Raw genomic sequence first — 15,896 nt, 5'->3', positions numbered from 1 at the left:
ATGAAATAAAGGTATTATGTCTGTCTACAACTAAAAAACATATTTAAAAAAGAAATTAGAGTTAAACAACTGTGTAATTTTATTTCATATGCAAAAACATATGCACATGTCATCATGTATTGCTATGATGATACATAATAAATACATCAGTTAAATTGTTAATGAATATTGCAGATTAAAATATTAAGGAACATATCTTGAGGTAAAATCATAGGTTCATGGTGTTAGTTCGTCTGGCTGTCTCTGACCTTCAAATGACAGTTTTAACCAGACCAATAATTATCTATTCTCTTATTTATAAAAGAGAATATTTTTCTTTTCAGAAATAGAAGTTTTAAAATCTTTCTTAAAATTTATCTCTAGCATTTCCTTGGCCCTACCAACAATGTTTCCGTATAGTATCGTAATTATCTGTATTAATAATAAGTTTTTCTTCTTGCTTAGAATAGAAAACCACATTTCAGCATCTTTTCTCTGGAATTATAATTGAACATTAATCACCATACCTTAGCTTTTGTTGTTGTTGTTGTGCTGATGGTAAACCCAGAGCCTAGTGCATGGTAAGCACATGCTCTACCACCATGCTACGCCCCACAGCCTAGCACTTTAGCTTTTTAAAGTGGAATAATGCCAATTCCCTTAGCTTGATTCAAAGACCTAAATTAGATCTTTTTATCTACGTTTCTATTCTTTGAATGCTCATCAGTGTCTCTACATTCTTTAAAAATGTGGTCCATAGCAGGAAATATTTTTCAAGTGGAAACATAAATAATACATGATACAGAGGAGAAATTGTTCCTTGCCTAGTTAACATTATTTGTTTTCACCAACATGGTTTCGAAAATGAACTTAATGTACCTAATCTTCCAGAGATCATAGCTTTGTGCCATAGTACATTGTAGAGTGTCAGTTGTTTCCCCTCATGGTCACATGACCAATTGGGAGCTTCCTCTCACTGCTGCTGTCTCGCATTTGTGGGAGACCATCACACCACTAGCCTGGGAAAAGATCAAAATTCAAAATTGAAGGAGCTGAATATGTAAAGTTAAAAAATCATAAGTCAAACCATTGTAAGTCAAGGGCCAGCTATATTTCATTGAGTATTTATGAATGTTGATTGCATTTATTTCTTATGAGCATATATATAAACTATATACAAATATGTGTATGTATACTATATATATAATATATATGACCATTGTTCTCATTTAAATTTTAGTTTATTTTTTCAGAATATTAACCACCCCAATTAATTTAATATAATTTGCAAATTGAGACAGTATAGATTTGGCTTTTTTGAATACACAGAAAATATGTTGATTTTATGTGTTCCAAGAGTCATCTTTCCACCTTTTGTGGAAAGGCTTTGGAACAACTTGCATAGCAGTCTAATAGGTATGACCAAGAAGATCTTTTCCTCAGATTATTAAAGAGAAAAACAAATGTATTTATTTTGTATCAAATGTCACCTAGAGAAAAAAAAATGGTAGACTATAGTCAGAAAAGTTCTTTATTATTATTTTATGTTGCGGTCCTGGAAATCAAACCTAGGACCCCATGCATGTGAGGCAAATGCTGTACCACTGAACATTTTCCCACCCCTTTTAAAATTTATTTTAGGACAGGGTTTTACTAAGTTGCCCAGGTTGATCTGAAACTTGTGTTCCATTTGCCTCATCTTCACTAATAAGTGGGATTACAAGCATGAGCCACTATGGCTGCTTTAGGAAAGTCTGTTAAAAGAAAGAGTGATAGGTAGAGGAGTTAATCTGCCTTTAAGACATATTAATATATCTTGCAAAGATATCTTAATTTAAGTGGTATACTGTTAGGAAGCAGATAAGCAGTTATTGAATTACTAAATGCTGGCTGGGTACAATGTTTTTCACATTTGCCGTCTATATTACTGAATATTCAGAATTATCCCATTTTTACACTGAGAAAGCTGAGATTTAGAAATCTAGTTCAGTATGGTAGGTAGTATTATTTGTTTATGGTTCTTCAGCCTAAGTTGGTGCAATACCTTCCCTGTGGAGGCAACAGACTTTCCAGCCTCATTCACATAGGGTTGTCCTTGTGATCTTTCTCACCCCAATACAGTGTGGATGGCAAAGAGAATGTGCTGAGTTGAGGTCTAAGAACTGTGCAGAGTCTCAGTCAGCCCTCATGTACTTTTGCCATCCATCAGGAAAAGACCATGTTCTAGGGAGCTGTCAGCTTAAAAAAAGGGACACATGGAACAATCATAAACCTGACTTGAGCGCGTTGTGTTCAGGAGAACACTGCAGAATCAGAATAAATAATTGTTGTAAACCATTGAGATTTGGGAGTGGTTGTTTTGCAGCACTATTGCAGCAAAACCTGAACAATATCACAGAATTAGATGGTTAATAAAAGTCAATGAAGAGGATATAAAATTTGGAACAATATTATATCTAGGAGTTTGGTAGAGAAAATAAGAATTGCTCAAAAATGGTGTGGGGACCATTTATGTACAATGTGTCAAAAATGCATTCAACAAATTTTAAAAAACCTTGTTTTAAAAAATGGTGTGGGGATATTAAATAACTACTGGGGAAAATATGATTAAATTTTTATACCTTAAAAAATAACTTTAGAGGCTCAGTGGAAGAGTGTTTACCTAGCATGTGTGAGGCACTAGGTTCAATCCTTAGCACTGCATAAAAATAAACAAATAAAATAAAATCATGCTATCTATCTACAACTACCAAAAAATGGTTAAGCTCCTGGGTCAATCCCCAGTACGAAAAAAAAAAAAATCCCACCAATGATTACAATTCTGGCAAAAGGGAAGATATAAAACTGTATAGTTTCCTTTTTATAAATGTATGATATAAATATTAATAAAATTAATTCTTAAATAATAAACTGAACTCCATTTATGTCTTTTTTGTACTTTAAAAGAATAAGTAAAAATTTATGTTGTTGATCTTCATATAAGAAAATACCTTTCAAAAATAATATTATTTTTTTACAATGAGAATATATTTACAGTCAGAAATAATAGCAATAAAACATTTTCTTATTTGAAAAGATACATGCAAGCAATATCTTCTGCAAATATGAGAAAAACTCTATAGGACTCAAAATAGGTCATATCTATTGTTTCTTCCTTGTCTAGGTTCTCATAAATTATTCATGGATTCTATCTATACTAATAATTATTTTTGTTCATTATTCCTTTGCATTCCTTTTCAGAAAATGACAGGAATTATATTCTGCAGTCATTTATATTATAGAATATTCCTCATAAAAACTATTTTTTAGGCCATGTTTACATGATTCAAAAAAGTTCACATAGATTAAAAACAGTTACATTGACTAACCTTAACAGTAGTTCTACATAAACCAGAAATTTTAATGTGAACTTGAAATGCCAATTACTTTAGGATTTTTTTAAAGGTTAAAGTCCAGAAAATTGGCTGGGTTTGTGGCTCAGTGGTAGAGCGATTGCCTAGCATGCATGAGGCACTAGGTTTGATCCCTGGCACCACATAAAAATAAAAACAAATAAAATAAAGGTATTGTGTACATCTACAACTAATATATATATATATATGTGTGTGTGTGTGTGTGTGTGTGTGTATTTTTTTTAAAGTACAGAAAATTGCCAGGTATGGTGCTGTACACCTGTAATTCCAGTTACTCTATAGACTGAGTCAGGAGAAGTTTGAGGTCAGCCTAGACTACTTAGTGAGACACTGTCTCAAAATAAATAATAAAAATATCTGACAGTATAGTTCAGTGGTAGAGGACATGCCCGGCATGTGTGAAGCTGTGGGTTCAATTCACAGTTTTCCCACACCCCCTCAAAAAAAGGAAAACAATAAAATTAATGCCCAGAAAGTTGCTTTCAAATTCTTAGAAAAAAAAACTAGAAAATAGTCTTCAATGAGACTAGTTAACTTTACAAAAAAAGCAATTATGTAATATGTACATATTATATATGCTTATATTTCAGTATATTAAATTATATAGATACAGGTATATAAAATTTGAGATAAAGCAATGAACTATAGAACTTGTATAGAGACTCATAGGAAAAAAATTCCAAAACTTTACTGAGGTACACAAAAATTTTTGAGACATATTCCTGTAGGGGTAAATGATAATATTAAAAGGATGTCCCAATTCATTTGCAAATATAAGGAATAGTTGCTTTGAATTTCCATTGATTTTTGTGTGTGGTGCTTGGGGTGCCCAGAGTGTGGCACTTATTTACATATATTAGGAAATCTGAGCAACATCCTTAGCCTCTTTCCAATTAATTTCTAAATTAGTGATGACATTAAATTTTTTAAATTGTGAAAATAAATCAGGCTTCACATGAAAAACTCAGGCCATGAAGATTTACCTCTCTAGAGGTAAATCAAGTTAGCTTAAAGCTATGATAAAATACACATAAAATGAAATTTACCATTGTAAACCATTTCTAAGTGTACAGTACAGTGTATTAAGTACCTTTGCATTGTTGTACAACTGTCACCACCATTCATCTCCAAAACATTTTCCATTTTGCAAAACTTTAAACTCAGCACTCTTTTACCCCAGCTCTGGCAACCACCATTTCACTTTCTGGCTCAATGAATTTGACTACTCCAAGTACCTCAAATAAGTGGAATCATATAGTATTTGACCTTTTGTGTGTCATTTGTTTTTAAAATATATTTTTGGGAAGATTTTTTTAAAAGAATTTTCCTTTCTAAAATTGTAATAATAATGCTTGTTCCTGGTAGAAAACCCAAAGAGCATAAAAAAACCCTTTAAAAGTTGCTCTTGCTGGGCTGGGGTTGTGGCTCAGTGACAGCGCTTGCCTCGCATATGTGAGGCACTGGGTTCGATCCTCAGCATCACATAAAAATAAATAAACAAAATAAAGATATTATGCCCAAGTATAACTAAATTTTTTTAAAAAGTTGCTCTTGCTTATAATCTCCATGCCTTCATACCCAAAGTAATCATTGTTACTACATTTTTGGCCTTTTTTTCCCCAGAAATTTTGCATGTATCTCTGAGGCACATACATGCACATAGGTATGCACACACTCTGCTTTTTGTGACTCTTTTAATCTGTAAGAGAAATAATATTATACATACTGTTCTTCACTTAATATATCTTGGGCATTTTTCCATAGTAAAACATATGTTCTCAAGTGAATCTTTTTAATTTAATGAAGTAATTCTGAACTGTATGAAAGAACAGTCAAGAATAACAAAGAAATTTTTGAAAAAAACTGCTGAAGGTATAAGAGTATATAATTACAATATTGTGCTAAAGGTGGAAGAATAGAGAAATCAGTGAAGCAGAAATTAATCTCAAGAGTGGATCCTAGAACATGAAAGTTTTCAGCTGGATTCAGGAGTCTTTAAAACAGTAAGAAAAAATATGTAATTCAATGAAGATGCATGGATAATTGCTTAATGATGGAAAAAAATCATAAAACTCTTACAAGATAGATGCAAATAAATGGCAGATTTATTAAAACATTAAATGTATAAAACAAAAACAAAAAAAGCAGTCATCAAATATGTAGGAGAAAATATATCAGTGAATATTTATATGAATTTTTGAGAGGAAAGTCCTTTAAGTGTACAAGCAAAGGTAGAAATTTTAATGAGAACACTTGAGAAACTGATGATTTAAAAAAATGCTCTCTCTAATAAGCAGATGCTAATACACAATAAGGGGGATGGAGGGAAGATTAGAAGTTCATAGGATTTAGATGAATGAGGGGAAGGGAAGATGGATGGGAATAGGAAGGACAGTAGAATGAATCAGACACAATTTTTCCTATGGTTATATATGAATATACAATCAGTGTTAACTTGGTTAACACATATTGTATAACTATCTAAGAATGGGAAATTATACTCCATGTATATATAATATATCAAAATACACTCTACTGTCATGTATATCTAAAAGAACAAATAAAAAATGATAATAAGAGAAAAATAGCAAATTATAATAAAGATTACACTGGAAAAATATTTGTATAGTACAGTGTTACTATCCTTATTTTATGAAAAACTTTTACAAGTTAACTAAAAAATACAAACAACCCAATAGAAAAAAGTGGATGATATATAGGAATAAGCAAGCTAAAAAGCAATAGCACAAATGGGAAATAAACATTAAATATTTAAAGTTTTCAAATAAGAAAAAGTAACAAAAAGTAAAAGAATAACTTTTAATACATCAAATTGGAGAAGGTTAAAAGCCTGGTAACACTGAGTGTTGGTGAAGATAAATGGACTTTGTCATTCATTTCCATTTTTAGAAGATACATTGGTTTATGTATCAAAACTTGTGAGAAGTTTTTGACCTTAAAGTTCTCCTTTTAGAAATTTATCTAGAAGAGATAATTATAGAAGTATGCAAATATGTGTCTGCAGAAATGCTCATCATAACATTCTAATGCAGAAAAATTAGAAAACACCAAAAAATAGGATCAGAGAATTCATTAAATAGGTAAACTATGGAGCATCTATATTATAAAATAATATACAGTTGTTCAAAATAACTTTGTTCTAAAATATTTAATGACATGGGAAAATAAGATATACTTTAAGCGATGATGAGTAATGTTGTAATTCTAATTATTTTATGATGTACTAATGTATAGAAAATGTGCAGTAACGGACTGGGGGATGTAGCTTAGTGGAAAAGTGCTTGCATAGCCTGTTCAATACCCAGTGAAGAAAAAAAGAAAATGTGTTATCAGAGTATATGCTCTAAAAGATTTAACAGTGGTAGTTGTGCATGGCCCCACGTGCCTGTAATCCAAGCTACTTGGAAGGCTGAGATAGGAGGATTACTTTTTTGAGGCTTGACTGTCTCTCAAAATAGAAAATCAAATGAAGGATGTAGCTTCGTAGTAAACGAATACTAGGATCTAGCTCTAGTATTAGGTAGTGGTGGTGGTGGTGGGGAATGATTGACGTAGCTATTATAGGATTATGAGTGATTTTTGTTTTATTATAACTGTTTTTGTTAGTTTTTAAATTTTAACTAGTACATAAAAATTATACATATTTATGGGGTGCCATGTGATGTTTTGATATATTTTATTAGTTATTTCCATAATTTCCACAAGAACATGTATTACTTTTGTAATTAGAAATAATATTATAAAATTAAAATATTTTAAAATGTTTATGATACAGACATTGATATTTATATTTTTCCTCAAGTGATTGGTTGCTTTCCATTATTTGGCAAAGTCCCAGGAAAACTTCTAAGCATTTTATTTAAAAAATTAATCAAAATAATCATCAGACTAAAATTATATGTTGATTTCGCAAAATAGCAATTTTTATTAGATAAAGTCACAAAGCTAAACTGTGTGATATTTTCATTTTAAAAATGAGACAAATTATTTTTGTTAAAAATTTAATTATAGGGCTGGGGTTGTGGCTCAGTGGTAGAGCACTTGCCTAGCATGTGTGAGGCATTGGGTTCGATTGTCAGCACCACATAAAAATAAATAAATAATAAATAAATGTCCATCAACGACTAGATTTTTTTTAAAAAAGTTTAATTATCATTATATGTCTTTAAGTAAGGATTAAGTGAACCCCTTCCACTAAATTATAGTAGGTTATCTAACTTTATTTTCTAAGTAATAGGAATACAAAGAAGTATAATTTTGCAATTTAATATTCAGCAACATATCATTTTTTAAGATAAAAATCTAAATCTTTGTGGGCTGGGTTTGTAGTTCAGTTTTTTTTGAGGCACTGGGTTTGATCCTCAGCAACACATAAAAATAAAGGTATTTAATAAAATCTAAATCTTTGTCCATATTATTACCCTAAAGATAGGGAATAAGCCATATCATAAAATATAGCAAATAATTTTCTAGGAAAAGTCTTCATTTTGTATTTCTAGAAATGCTGTCTTGATTTGGTGTTAAGACATATGCATATCATATGTAAAAAAAATTCTGAAGATAAAAATAAAATTAATGTAAACTTAATGAAATATTGAAATTGTTAAGTGAAAAACAACTCGTTAAAACTACCCCCTTTTATTTATATATCTTCATTCATTTCCAATTTATAATAGCAAAATAATTTTTGTACAATTTTCAAATGATTAATAGAAAGTTTTATTTGTAAACTCTTAAGTAACAAGTATTGTACATAATCTTCTCTTTGGAATCTGATTTTAGGCACAACTAACAACCTCTATGACATGTAAATAGGAGATAAATTCCAAACAGCTGAAATGAGAAGTGTAACTCATTTCTTTAACCAAGGCACATAACACACCAATGCAGTCTCCATCTCACACCAGGTGCTGTTCCCAAAGGAGAAAACACTGCCCTCCAGTGGTCTTCGATGAGGAAATGAAAATAGTTTCAGGTACCATGATTGTGGCATTTATATGAAACATGGTGTATTTATCTAGTCTTGTTTCTGGCTATATTCTCAAGCTGAAACGTATGTCTACAACTGAGCATACGGACAAAATTTCCAAAACTAATTCTAATATGTATGTAGCTACTTCAGTTAGACAGAAATCTTAACTAGGAGAATTGATTCTGACTTTTTGACCCTAAAAGCTGACCACTTATTTGACTATCACAATTGGATTATGCTAGCCCCCTATAGTTTCGCACTTCCCAGATAAGGAAGAAGAGATTTCATCTCTATGTTTCCCTTGTTGGCCAATTTTTTAGCTAAAAGACATTTAAAATTGTACAGCAGGCAGAACCCCAGGGGACTGAACAGTGTTCCAACATCCTTAAAGGCTTCCCATCACTTGAAAAACCAAATTCTTCCTCCTGTTTCTTAAACTAACCAAAGTAGGCAAAAGCAATTTAAAAAAGTCTTTGTGTCTAGCATTGGAACTTTCTCATATTTCACACCATTATATAAATGTCACTCTAACCTATATGTATCACAAATGCTACGCTAAATTAGGGCCAAATTTGCAACCTAGTTTAACTGGGTTTCCTCTTTTTGCAAATGCAGTTTTTGTGTCTGCATTTAGCAATGCATACAAAACTGTCCGTGTAGCTAACTGCTTCGAATTGCTAAATTTGAGGATGGATGTGTAGATCGCCGTCTTTATGCATGTGCCAAAGCAATGCTGTTACTAGTCATATAAAAACTTCCTAATCAAATGGACCTTGACTATGTTGCTAAATTCTTGGACCATTTCATTGGCTCTTTTAGATTTAGTAAAGGAAAAGTGGAATTTTAAGAGGGGAAAGAGACAGTGTTCAAAACTCCTCTATTCCTTTATTTTTCAGTCACCAGAGTAGAACTGCATTGCATAAGACCATGGACTTTGGAGTTCCACTGCTCTAGAGGCTCATCCATTTCTAACTATGTGGCTTAAACTTAGCACCATTTTCTTGAACACAAAGTTGAAAATAGTAATGTTAGTCTCATAGGTGGTTTTCACAATCAAACAAGGGAATGTTTGTGAAGGGTCTAACACAGAGAAAAGACTTAACCAAAAAATTATTTTTATTCTCTCACTCTCATTTCTTAAACTTTTAATCCAATGGCCATAAATTTCCTGTAGGCATGATTTTCTAAAATTAACCTTCCTTTATCATATTGAATAATGGCTCCTCATGTACTTTGTGCTAAAAGAAAATATTTTAGCATCTTATCACTCATATATAGCACCTTTAAGTAAGAATCAAGTTTTTCTTTTTTCCACTCACACAGAAGGTAGAATCTTTTATATATTCACCTGTATTCACAGCACTTCCGAATTTTTTAAATGACAAACATAAAAATTGTCATCATTACAAAGATAGTGTAGGAACTAGACATATTTGGATATACATAGTGAATTATAAAGTTTCTGGACTTGAGAGTACATAGTATACAGTTCCACTCACATCTGTTTGGTTAACACAACTTAGCAAATGTATATTGCAGAAAGAAAAATTGCTTTCTTTAATTCACTATTCTTTGATTTGGCTTTCAGTTTTTTTTTTTTTTTTTTTTGGAATGTGTGTGATGGGGGGATGTGGGTGTGTGGTGTTGGTGATCAAACCCAGGGCCTCACATGTGCTAAGTAAGTACTTTCCCACTGAGGTACATCACCAACCCCTCACTATCCTTCCAGTGAAGAAAAACTCACAAACACATTTTTAAAAGATACATCCTCTTCTCACTAGCTGTGGTAATGAGTTTTTACTAAGCCATGATCCCATTTCTTCATCTCCTCCCTGTGTATATGCATGGCATTATAAAGCATGATTTTTTTCCTAGATCAGTTCATTGAGTATTGTCTTCACTGACCATGACTTCTCAACAATAATGTGATTACAATATTTTATGCCAGACAACACAGAATCTTTGATTACTCAAAATAATCCTTACAATGCTGAGTCAAACTGTTCACAATTTAAAACAGTAACATAGATTGATGAGAATGCAACAATGATTTGATGGATAAATTTTTATCAAACTTAGAAAATTTTACATGAAAAATTTAAAGTAACATTTAAAGATAAAAAAGTACATCCAATTAGACACTGCAATAGTGAACACATGCTACATTGAAGCCTGTGTAAAGGCATTATCTATGTATCAATAAATGCAAAGAAGGCTGTGGGTATAGCTCAGTGGCAGAGCCCATGCTTAGCATGTGTGAAGCTCTGGGTTCAATCCCAGCCTCCCTCCCTCTGCTATAGCTAATCTAAATTAATGTCAAAATTTGACAATTAAACATATGAATTTATGATAAACATTCTGAATTTAAAAAATGCATCATATTTGTAACAGGACCAAAATAATCTAAAGTCAGAACACTTTTTTTCTGGGTATAATTATATTATTATAATTCTCTACCTTGACAGATGACAATTTTAGAATACTTTAAATACAATTTCTACTATATGCACTAAAATAAAATGTAACAGATAGACAACTCACCATAGTATAAGTAACACATTCAAATTTAGTAATTTATTTTCCAGGTGGAAACCAGGCTTCTTGGAAGACTTCAGACTATGCCAAATGGTCTGATTTCACCATAGAGGTAGGCACTAGATGACTAAATTTACTTCTGTGTAATTTTTGTTAACTACATTTTACATGCAAATGTCTATACAACCATGTTAATGAAGTTATAGAGAAAGAAAGTTGGCATTCCCATTTTTCTGTTTTATTCAAAAGCAACTTTTCAATTGACTTGCTCTATCTTTTAAAACCATTCTTCATTTAATCATAAGAAAATGGAAAAAGTCTAACAATGCATTCAAGTTGTATTACAAATCAAGAAAAATAATTCTTATGAATAAAATTTAGACTTGACATTTTTCTTTCCATACTTTTATAGTATTGAGGACACAGAATGCTTCTATTGGAATTAGACCAAAAAAGATTTTTTTTTTGTTAATCATAAATATTTTGAAAATTGCAAACTACTGATCCAGAGTTGTTTATTTAGAGAAATTTGTTTCCATCTTATAAAGGATCTCAAAATTTTCTGCACTCAAATTTAATTGGATGCTTAATTGACCAGTTATCCAAAAATCTTTTTTTCCAAGGAATATAAACAAATATATTTGAATTCTATATGGGTGTATTTCCTATAAAACTGTCGATATCTAAGATTCAAAGTCAATATGGCAATAAGATGTACAGTATCCTTTTAATTGGAACATTAATGGTCAAAAACTTAGCTTATAAGAGAGGTGTCCCTAAGGTATAAGAAAAAGAATGTTTTTTTTTTTTTTTTTTTTTTTTTTTTTTTTTATAGCAGGTGTGGATACAATCTCACCCTGTAACACCCAGAAGAATAAGGAAAAATAAAACCTCCTCCACCCTCACATATTAGAGAGAAGATCCTGACCCAATTCTAAACTCCTACAACTTGGAGATGTCTGTAAAATCCTCAATACCAAGGTTTCAGAAACCTGCCACATCATAGGAACAGGGAGACCTTCAATCATGGAAATATGACTATTAAGATTTCACAGATAATCTGAAACATTTGCTAGTCACCCCACCCCTATATTAGAAGAAGGAAAAGGGAGTGAGAGAGGAAGACTCAAATCACTTGGGAAAGCCTCCTGTGAGCACTCCAGGTCCTTCTTGGTACTTAGGTGGTTGACGTATTCCTAGTCACAAGTACTGTTATGTCAGAAAAAACAATGTAGTGTGTGTGTGTGTGTATGTGTGTGTATGTATGTGTGTGAGAAGGGGGGGTTGGGGTGGAGTGGGGGACCAAGATGTTAAGAAATTTAACAAATTCATATGATTTTTTTAAAAAAACATTTGAGAGTGTTATGTTTATACATGCTGGGCAACACAAACCATAAACCTTGCTGCATTTCTGCAAACTGCTTCGTGAAGCATACAAATGGCATTCCTGTCAATGGGAGGAAAAGACAGACAGAAATCAAGACAGAGACAAGCAGCACCCCAGGATGTAGAGTTTGTTCCCATTGCAAGCTGTAGTGGAAGGAGATGATGACACCCAGAACAAAATGTCTTTTTCACGAGGATGCGGAAGCTTTTGCTTTGTGATCTCTGTGTACAGAAAGAATGATGGATGAAAATGACTTAATTTCCTCCTTTTCTCTAATCAAAATATAAGGTCTTTTTCGTGATTTTTAAACTACTTCTTATAGAGCCCATTGTTGTGTTCCATGAAACAGACAAAACTCAGCAAGACAACAAAGACCTGATCTACAGAAGAGAAGGTAATAAAGAGTAAGTCCTCTCCAGAGGGTAATTAATCCTTAGTCATTCATCTTAGAAGTCCCAGTTTACAGTGAAGGTTAATGTTCAGGTAGCTTCTTTCTATTTTCTTTAAAAAAATTTTAAACATTTTTTTCAGAATGTTATACTATTAATTGCCAATTTGCATATGTGTGCAGCTGCTGTTTTGGCTCTGAACTCAATCCGATAAGCTTGCTGGAGGTATCGCAGAGCACTTGGCAGCTTTCCTATTTGAAAAGAAAGCCTCTCCCCACCACAGAACAGCTGATCGTCTATCAGCGATAGACCCTGATGGCGTGAATTACAATTACACTACTTTTCACACTAAATCTGGGTGATAGCTACTTGGAAAGAAGTTTCATCATTTTTTACCACAAACTGGAAAAAGAATTACATGGTCATGCTGTGCTTTTAAAGGCAGTTTGGTTCACTTTTGTCTATTTAACACCTAATTCCAAGAAGTCCATAGGCATCCAGAGATCTGAATGGCGCGTAATGAATTCACTGTTTAGATTGAAGATTTTAAAAATCTACCTCAAATTACATTTATTAACAAGGCGACCAGGAAGTGTTAAAGTTGTTAGACGCTTCATTTATTAAATAATTTGTGGGTATTTTCAGTTGTCATATCTAGAGTCATGGGGTTTGCTTATTTTTTTTAATTAGCAATCCAAAACAATGCTACTGCAATTTAACAATTCATCACATAATCTTGGGCTCTTCAGTTCAGCTGTTAATGTTAGATAATTCAGATTGTTATTTTGATCTGTTTATAAATGATTTAGGTTGCATTGTGCTGTGAGGAGCACAGCAGCAGCCCAAGCAGATCTTCCTCATCTTTCTTGCATTGCCAAGGACAGCTGAGGGGCCTTCCAGAGAATGTATTTGGGAAGTTAAGTTTAGCAAGTGATGGTAGCAGGGGACACTCATGATAACTGGATTTATTTTCATCTATTAGCTTACTTTGTTATTAATTTCCATTTCCTGTCAGTTTGGAAAATTGAGTGAGGGCCTCTTTACCAAAGTCTATTTTATTAGAATCTGATAGCTCTTTAATTTTCTGGGAGTTTAGAAATTACTGTCTTTCCTCTTCAAGAATCAGCCAACATCAGAAAATGTAAGACTCCTAAACATTCCCTTTCTTCTCAATCTTCCCTCATCTCTTCTCCCTCCCATCTTGACATTCAAATCCATTTGGTAAAAAAAAATAATAATAATAATAATGATAGAATAAGTTAAACCCACCTCAAGCAGCAGAAGTGGAACACACTAATCCTGACGTAGTGAACCTAAGAGAAAAATAGATTTTGTTTTCCTTTTTTTTTAGTCACTAGCTTTATTAGATTTCTCACTCTCACAGATTATCCGAAGACTACCCATTGATTGATCGCCTGTAGAGCTGCATTTGGTGTAAAGAAAAAACTCACAGCTTTATTGGCTCCCAGGAGACAAAACAAACAGAACAAGATATTCATATTAATGCAAACAATGCAACAAATGAGGGGAAGAATCGCCGGGCTCAAGAGAGGCTCAGGCGGCCGCAGCAGGGCCGGGAAAGGCCTGGGTGCCTCCAGCCCCTGAGCTGAAGCTTCCTGCCTCCTGCGACCCTGGAGCCAGGAGCCACTGGTGCTCTGGGCCTTTGGCTGGCCAGGCAGGCCCCAAAGGCCCAGGCACACCTCCTCGGCCTCGCAGGCCTTACAGGGCAGCAGGGCAGGCCGAAGAGAGGGGAGGAAGCCTTCAGCACGGACCTCAGGGAAGGGCCTGCAGTGGCCCTCCACTGTGCACTGCAGAACAGAACGGAAAGGAACTTAAGTGTCCTTCTTGCCTTCTCCATTCCCTTTCCATAGGCCTCTAGGGCCCCCATTCCCCAATCTCAGTTCCACTGAGATTGTGTACCTGCAAACCTACCTGAGGCAGCATGGAAGCAGAGGCCAGAAAGATGCCAGGAAATCTGGAAGCGTTGTGATACTCATTCTCTCTTATTTAAAAGCTCCATCATGCAGGATACGATGTAAAAACACAATTACACACAACACCAAACTTTACATGAACAAAAGTGTGAGGAGTGGTATGGACAGCAAATGCTGAGAGATACTTAAGAGGCCTGAGACATTGCCTGTGGAATGAGAAAGGAAGAACAGTTTTCAGCCAGAAAAAAAAAAAAAAAAGATATTAGTTCCACACCTAACTACTTCCCAACCCCCAAACTAGGGAAGAATCTGTTAAGAACTCAATTTCATATCTTTACAGTCAATGTGATGTTAAAAATAGGGCTGCCAAATATTGCATGGGGCATATTTGTACTAGAAAAATTATTTGTTGTTTATCTGAATTTCAAATTAACCCAGCGTCCTGTGTTTTTATTAGCTAAATCTCTGATTCTAACTTAAGAATACTTTTTTTTGAAGAAATTATGTAAGAAAAAAGACTCATTCAGTACATTTTTATGCCTTAAAAAAGAAAACGAGTTTCCTCCATAGCATATTTCCCCAAGCACATTATACCGTGGAAGAGGAAGAAATGAGTGACGCTACTTGGAAATGTCCTCATCTTTAGCAGGAAGTACAGCGTCATTGGTGCCTCTTCTTAAAGAAATGAACCAGGATTCATTCCCTAAGTTTAGCTCACTGGGTCTCACCTACCAAAGGGTTCCCTTTCCTTCCCTTCCTGGCCAGTAGAGGGTATCATACTTAGCATGTCTGCAAGCAGTTATCATGGTACCCATGTATCATTGCTAAATCTTTAGAGCCACTTTACTGGTTAGTCTTTAGTTTATTCTGAAAGAAAGTCAGAACTTAAAAACATTAAAGATGGAAGGGTCAAGAAAAATCTGCTTTGAAAGTCATCAAAGTTTTTAAGCCAGAAACAAATCTCATTCAAAGTCTCCAAGATTCTAAAAGAAAAGGTTGACAAGATGCCAATGGTAAAACCTCAAGAAAAAAGCAGTACAAAATTGAGGACATTTCAAGTGTGTGTGTCTCTTTGTGTATTGAAGTTTGTGTGTGTGTAGGGAGAAAGGGGAACTCACAAAGTTGCTATTTATGCAGGAAGCCTGCTGATTGTATTTCATCCCCAATCCCAGTTAGAGAGATTTTTCAAGCAAGCTTTATCACTCTTCTGGATACTGTGAATTTCTAGTAAGATAGTCTGCCTTTTATATATATATATATATATAT

The 15,896-nt window shown here is 33.5% G+C and overlaps 1 pseudogene; it reads right to left on the bottom strand.

The window, feature by feature from the left end:
- The window catches only part of LOC107136635, a 28,827-nt pseudogene extending 14,243 nt beyond the window's left edge, over positions 1-14,584 (bottom strand).
- Positions 14,585-15,896: the final 1,312 nt, after the last annotated feature.

This window comes from Marmota marmota, unplaced genomic scaffold, assembly GCF_001458135.2.
Source record: "Marmota marmota marmota unplaced genomic scaffold, marMar, whole genome shotgun sequence".
In the NCBI taxonomy this organism is placed as follows: domain Eukaryota; kingdom Metazoa; phylum Chordata; class Mammalia; order Rodentia; family Sciuridae; genus Marmota; species Marmota marmota.
This window is presented reverse-complemented; position numbering and strand designations above follow the sequence as displayed.